At 34.7% G+C, this 7,174-nt stretch overlaps 1 long non-coding RNA gene across 3 annotated transcripts; it reads right to left on the bottom strand.

Annotated features, from left to right (window-relative positions):
- Positions 1 to 348: 348 nt before the first annotated feature.
- Positions 349 to 5,643, bottom strand: LOC113299075. 3 transcript variants are annotated; one of them, XR_003334587.1, is made up of 8 exons: positions 5,126 to 5,643; positions 4,609 to 5,018; positions 2,622 to 4,040; positions 2,365 to 2,492; positions 2,185 to 2,260; positions 1,617 to 1,749; positions 1,200 to 1,265; positions 349 to 533 (listed from the first exon to the last, which is right to left on the bottom strand). It is a non-coding gene; the product is annotated as an uncharacterized LOC113299075 (long non-coding RNA). The 3 variants fall into 3 exon arrangements; XR_003334585.1 differs by having other exon boundaries at positions 1,617 to 1,689; XR_003334586.1 differs by having other exon boundaries at positions 349 to 529; positions 1,617 to 1,689.
- Between the last annotated feature and the right edge of the window lie 1,531 nt (positions 5,644 to 7,174).

Here is a 7,174-nt window from a genome sequence, read left to right as displayed (position 1 = left end):
GGCTCCGGCCCCACCCATGGGTAACCCTAATATGAGGCCCTTAATTAAAAGAAGTTTAAATCTAGGCCCCGAATTATTAAAAGACCTTGATACCCTTATGCATATTGTCAAGCCCGTAATTAAATATAATTTAAATCTAGGCCCAAAATTATTAAATTTAGGCCCGAAATTATTAAAGTACAGTGTGAATGTGTAAACAGAAGTTACACATGCATATGGCATGTGTATCCAGAAGTTACACATCCTTATGACATGTGTAATGCAAAGTTACACTTGTATATATATGGAAAAAATAGACATCAAAAAGAAAATATAAAAAAATACATGTATTAATTTAATATTCGTTTACAACAATTTTTTAGCATGTGTAACTAGAATTTACACACACATCTGTCTAGTGTAATCCAGAGTTACATATGCGTCTATCTAGTGTCATTGAGAGTTACACATGCATCTGACTTGTGTATTCAGCGTTAACTCCAGTTCCAGCGAGACCAATACCACAAATAGCAAACCATGACTGCGGTTCCTGTCTTCGTTGAACACAAAAATAGTTTCAGCGTATATAGAACATATAATAGTTTCTCAGATTCTATAGAACCTTACATATAATATTTCATGAAAAATGAATCAACTTTCTGTTAATAAAATTACCAAAAATAAGAATAACACTTTTTGCATGTGCATTTAGCATCTGTAACTAAGAGTTACACATGCATATGGCTAGTGTAACTGGAAGTTACACATGCATCTGGCTAGTGTAACTGGAAGTTACACATGCATATAGCATGTGTAACTAGGAATTACACATACATATGACTTATGTAATCAACAAATACTGAGCCTAATTGTGTACCTCTGGCAAAAAAATTCATCAAAGCATCAAAACTAACAAGCTTCAAAGACATCAGTGTCAACTAATGTAGTAGTCACCATTCACATTCTAAGATATGCTTTTCCCGTGTAAGTAAGTAACATTGCAAAAAATTATGTAGCAGAAACAATGTATGAAAACTAGAGGTCTTCAGATACCATCTATTCAGCTACCGAAGACGCAACACAATACAAAGAATTCAACAAATATATCCGCTAATTATTACTCCTACCCTAACACATTCACATTTTGCTTATTTTGTTTAATGTTTCAAAACTAAATGAAATGTATAATAAGGCACAAGACTGAATTTAACATTTCTTACAAGCAACTGCACTGTTTAAGGTAGATACTCCATAAGCCAACACATGAACTGTCCCAAAAAAAACGCCTGCAGCATAAAGTGTACAACAAAGCCTCAATCAGTATTGAAATACATAATCCCCAGACATTGCAATAACAGAACTAACCATCCTCACTTCAAGTAAACACTCGAAATACTTGTTCATCCTCTAAAGTCTACAACCACCATTTAATAACATTTAACCACGAAAAACTCAAATATTTTCCTCAACATAAACAATCAATGGGTCACAAGTTCATGTTCAAATTAGCTTTTCAATAATCATAAATCAGGAGAAAAAAAAATGCAAAGCAAAGATGAAAAACACTTGAAAAGTAGTAAATAACCTCTTGTTTAATAAAGAACAAAAAGTAAAAAAAACTTGAAATAAAATTTCACCTCAATGTCTTCACAGTATACTTCCAACAACACGAGCATCGAAGCTCAACACTGCTTGCATCTCATACGCACACTGCTTGAAATAAAGTTTCACCTCAACGTCTTAACATCTCATATGCACATCTTGTGTAAACTGTAGTTACATATATACAATGCTTGTGTAAACTGCAGTTACATATATACAATGCTTGTGTAAACTGCAGTTACACATCTTGTGTAAACTGCATTCTATCATGTGTATATATAAGTTACACATCTAATTAGCATGTGTAACTAGTAGCTACACAGCCATTTAACTTGTGTAAATAAAAGTTACATATCTAATTAGCATGTGTAACTAATAGTTACACACCCAAAAAAGGTCAGATAACTTACAACATCTAATTATCATATCTAATTAGCATTTCTCTTCCTAATACAAAGTTCAAATGAATACATCTAATACAAAGTTACATATCTAATTAGCATGTGTAAGTAAAAGTTACACATCTAATTATCATGTGTAACTAGAAATTACACATCTATTTAGCTTGTGTAACTAGTAGTTACACATCTGGAAGTTACATACCCTTATTGCCTCCTAGCTTGTGTAACTAGTTGTCGGTTGTCTTCACATCAACATGAGCCTTAATCAAAGTCCGCCACTTACAGAAAAGAGACCTTAATTTGTTAGTCAAACCATTCTTTATGTGGGACTGATCCTTCACTCTTTAAGTAGGATGAGAGACCTTAAGTTTATAATGGTTACCCAAAAGTTAGTCAAAACATTCTTTCCTTGGACATCCTCCACTCTCAGTCGCATCTTTATGTAGGACTGATCCTCATCGTTCTGTAGATCAGCAAAACATACCTCAAACACTTTGTGCTTAAGCCCTTCTGAAGCAATCAACAAAAATTAAATGCATAAGCAAAGATATCCAACAATGCACTTAGATTCAGAAATGCAAAATCAATTGATGCAAAAAATAATTTTGTTTTTCATGCAAAAAATAATAGAATCCAGACCTGGACATTAGTAGAACGTTTGGGGTGCTGGGCTCACACTTGGTGGTAACATTGGAGGTCGACATCTTCCCAGGTGATTTCCACATCGTGAATAAATGGGTTTTCTGAAACGATATAAAGTAAATGCTTGTTCAAACCATTAAGATGACAAATCCAGGAGCAAGCGTACAAGTAGATGGAGAAAATTAAACTAAGCAAATAGTCATATCCACGAAAGATCATTCAACACTGGGAATCCATACAAAAGCCACATTAGAAAACTAAACCTGAATGCAATCCACCAAGAACAAATGAAGCACAAAAATTCAGAGTAAGAGCACAGAGGAACACACAACAAGCAATCCGAATCACCACAAAATATTACACAAAAGTTCACACAAGAGTCCCACAGCAAGTCGGCACGCAAACAAGACAGAGACACACAACAAGCAGCCTGAATCACCAAAAAATATTACACAAAAGTTCACACAAGAGTCCCACAGCAAGTCACCACAACCAACAATAAAGAGTCAGCATACAAACAAGACAGGACCACAAAATATTAAGCAAATACTCATATCCACAAAAGATCATTCAACACTAGGAATCCATACAAAAGCCACATTAGAAAACTAAACCTGAACGCAATCCACCAAGAACAAATGAAGCACAAAAATTCAGAGTAAGAGCACAGAGAGACACACAACAAGCCATCCGAATCACCACAAAATATTACACAAAAGTTCACACAAGAGTCCCACAGCAAGTCGGCACGCAAACAAGACAGAGACACACAACAAGCAGCCGGAATCACCAAAAAATATTACACAAAAGTTCACACAAGAGTCCCACAGCAAGTCGCCACAACCAACAATAAAGAGTCGGCACACAAACAAGACAGGACCAAAAAATATTAAACAAAGAATCGCACAGCAAGTCACCAAAACAAGCAACAAAGATTCGGCACACAAACAAGACAGAGACGCACAACAATCCACCCGAATCATTCCAAAATATAACACAAAGCTGCCACAAAAATTTATAATACAAGATCACACGAATTATAAAACAGGAAATTCAAAATTCAACTTTGGTTCCACCAAATTCACAAAAACATTGAAGAGAAAATCTAAAGTACAGAAACAGTATGAAATTTAAAAGTTAGTGAAGAGGAAACTTATATTAAAGAAGATCGAGTCCCCATTCTGATATTTTATTTGCATGCTTAGGATTTTCTCTTCACTTGTATTTTGATAGTTTTCAGTCAAGTGTCGTCCATGTCTAGGATCAGCAGCACACATCATGTTCTTTGAATTCCACATTTGCTGGGTAAGTTCTGGTAAATGCTCTGTATTGCAGAGATCCACGGGCATCTTCTATCAGGATATTCTTTCTGATCTTTGAAATCAATAGAGTTCCCATTCCATATACAGTGGAATCCTACAGATCATGCAAGAAGGACACAAATTAAAACTTAACGAAACAAACCCCTACAATAGAATTATTCAAAAGGAAAAAAAAACACTAAACCACTAAATCTAAACAAGATAGAACTAAGCATGAATAATAATCAAACAAACCCCTAGAATAGAATTACCAACTCCTAACATTAAACTTCACCACCAACTCCATCCCTGCAACAACCTATAACCTGTACACCAATACCCAATTCTAATACCATCACTAACAACTACCATACCATCTCCAATTCCTCCCCCAACCGCAAATTCCTATTATCATCAATTCCACCAACATAAACAACTCCATCACCACCTGCAACACCAACAGCAGTTGATATATTTTCCTAAAACCCTCATCTAACTCCATATCAACCACGACAACAACTAACACCAATTCTTCTCGCTAAACAACATAAACTTAATCAACAGATAAAGCATAATAACCCTAAAATGTAACATCCTTAACAACGAGAGCAAAAATTCACTAGAATAAAAAGATGTACATGAAAAGAAAATAAAAAGAATGAGTTAGGGTTTAGAAAATATACCCTGTAGAGAATCACGCTACAACATCAAGAACAGAATCAATCAACTCAGCACCTTCCTTGTTATTACCAGCACCAGATTGACGAAAAACGAAGTTATCAGATCTCTAATTGAAGCTCTGAATCTCCTTCATATTTGATCAATTCCTTGTTCGGCACAACTTTGCTCCAATCTTGAATATGACGAATCACTCTGATTTTGAATTTCTAGGGTTTGGAGCGAAGAAGAAATTTTAGGGCGAGATTGAATTTCGGACGGAAGAGAAAGTAGGAAAAGAGAGGAAAAATAGTGAGGGTTTCTGAAATCTCTCGTTTCCCCTGATTGATGAATTCCACCAGAGCCCTAATTACTCTTCTCTCTCATTTTTGAATTGAATTGAATTTCGTTAGAACATATGATACCTTGAATATCACTGAAAAATATCAAAAAAATAAAATTCAGAAAACAAAATATTATTCAATAGATCTTTCATAAATAGATCCGAGAATTGAAATTACTGAAAGAGATAAAGATTACAACCTAGAAAGATTAAGATCTAAATCATCCTCTTCTCTTTTTCATTTCTCGGTACTTAAAGCTTCAGTTGTTGTCTTTCCCCTTCGTTTTCCACTTCTTCCTTTAATAACTTCTGTCATTGAAATTTCTCGAAATCGACCTCTTCACTGGAACCTTAGCTTTTTACTCTCTCCCTCTTTTTCAAAATCGAACAACTTAAATGTATCAAATGAAGCACAAAAGAAGATAAACTTATCTTTATACTCAGATTCAAATTGAATTTGTGCCGGAGTTTTAGAGATTTGAAGTTCGTCCTCTGATTCGAACTTGTAGATTGATGATCAGTTCTTAAACCTGTTTGAATCAAATCGATTAAATCTATAAATCGATTACTTTCGTTCTTCTGTAATACGTAAACGTCCTCAACGAAGATCGATGGAGCGAGAATCTTTTTTTTGTTCTCTGCAATTGTTTTCTTCGGTTTGATAAAAGAACCCTAATTTTCTTCAGAGCAAAGACGAGAGAGAAGCGAGAGAAAGTGAAAATGAAAATGAATCTGGAAATGAACCTATAGCCTATTTCATTTGGTATATATAGTAAAGGGCATTTTTGGTATTACGAATTTCCCCCAATCCCTAAACTTTATTACCAAGCCCTGAAATCTAAAGTTCTGGGCCTAGAAATATCAAAAAGTGAAAGTATGGAGTTGATAGGGGAGGATCCATTTAGTGGGGTTTCTATATATTGAACCCATATAGTAGGGGGTTCTAGTATTTTTCAAAAGGGGAAATTAGGCTCAGACCCAACCCATGGATAACCCATAATATGAGGCCCTTAATTAAAAAAAGTTTAAATCTAGGCCCCGAGTTTTTAAAAGACCTTGATACCCTTATGCATATTGTCAAGCCCATAATTAAATAAAATTTAAATCTAGGCCCAAAATTATTAAATCTAGGCCCGAAATTATTAAAATACAGTGTGAAGGTGTAAACAGAAGTTACACATGCATATGGCATGTGTAACCAGAAGTTACACATCTTATGATATGTGTAATGCAAAGTTACACTTGTATATATATATGTAGAAAATAAACATCAAAAAGAAAACACAAAAGAAATACATGTATTACTTTAATATTCATTTACAACAATTTCTTAGCATGTGTAACTAGAATTTACACACACATCTGTCTAGTGTAATTGAGAGTTACATATGTGTCTATCTAGTGTAATTGAGAGTTACACATGCATCTGACTTGTGTATTCAGCGTCAACTCCAGCTCCAGCGAGACCATTACCACATTTAAGCAATTAGCTTTTAAGAAGTTATCTGAAACCTAAAATATAACAACAAACAATCAGTATTTATAAGATTAAAATGAACAGTACATACAACAGTGTATATTCAGTTTCACAAGCATCTGACTAGATGCATCTGAATTGTGTAACTGAGAGTTACACATGCATATAACATGTGTAACTAGGAGATACACATGCATCTGGCTTATGTAACTAGGAGTTACACCTGCATATGAAATATGCCATTTATCATGAACTTGCAAGCGTAAGTTACCTAAAGCAAAGTATGTGTAAGTAAAGGTTACACATCTAATTAGCATATGTAACTAGAAATTACACATCTATTTAGATTGTGTAACTAGAAGTTACACATGTAATTAGCATGTGTAACTAAAAATGACACATCCATACCAAAACACCATCACTAAGACAAGCAGAATGTAAAGTAGATCCAAATTACAATGTCTAACACATCCATACCAAAACACCACCACTAAGACAAGCATAATGTAAAGTAGATCCAACTTACAGTGTCTAATACAGCTCTAACATCCATACCAAACCTCTCAGCTTCATACCAAAACACCACCACTAACTCCAAATACAAATTATCCTCCAAATATGATCCAGTACCACCACCACCACCACACTTCCTCATCCTCCTCCAAAACCTGCACCTCCACCATCAACACCACCACAACTTAATAACCAATAGCTTCCGACAAGCTAAACATAAAATGAGTCATCAACATACTCAACAGGAGAAATTATCATA

This window comes from Papaver somniferum, chromosome 7, assembly GCF_003573695.1.
Source record: "Papaver somniferum cultivar HN1 chromosome 7, ASM357369v1, whole genome shotgun sequence".
NCBI lineage: Eukaryota > Viridiplantae > Streptophyta > Magnoliopsida > Ranunculales > Papaveraceae > Papaver > Papaver somniferum.
Note: the sequence above shows the minus strand (reverse complement) of the source record. Positions and strands in the feature narration are given on the sequence as shown.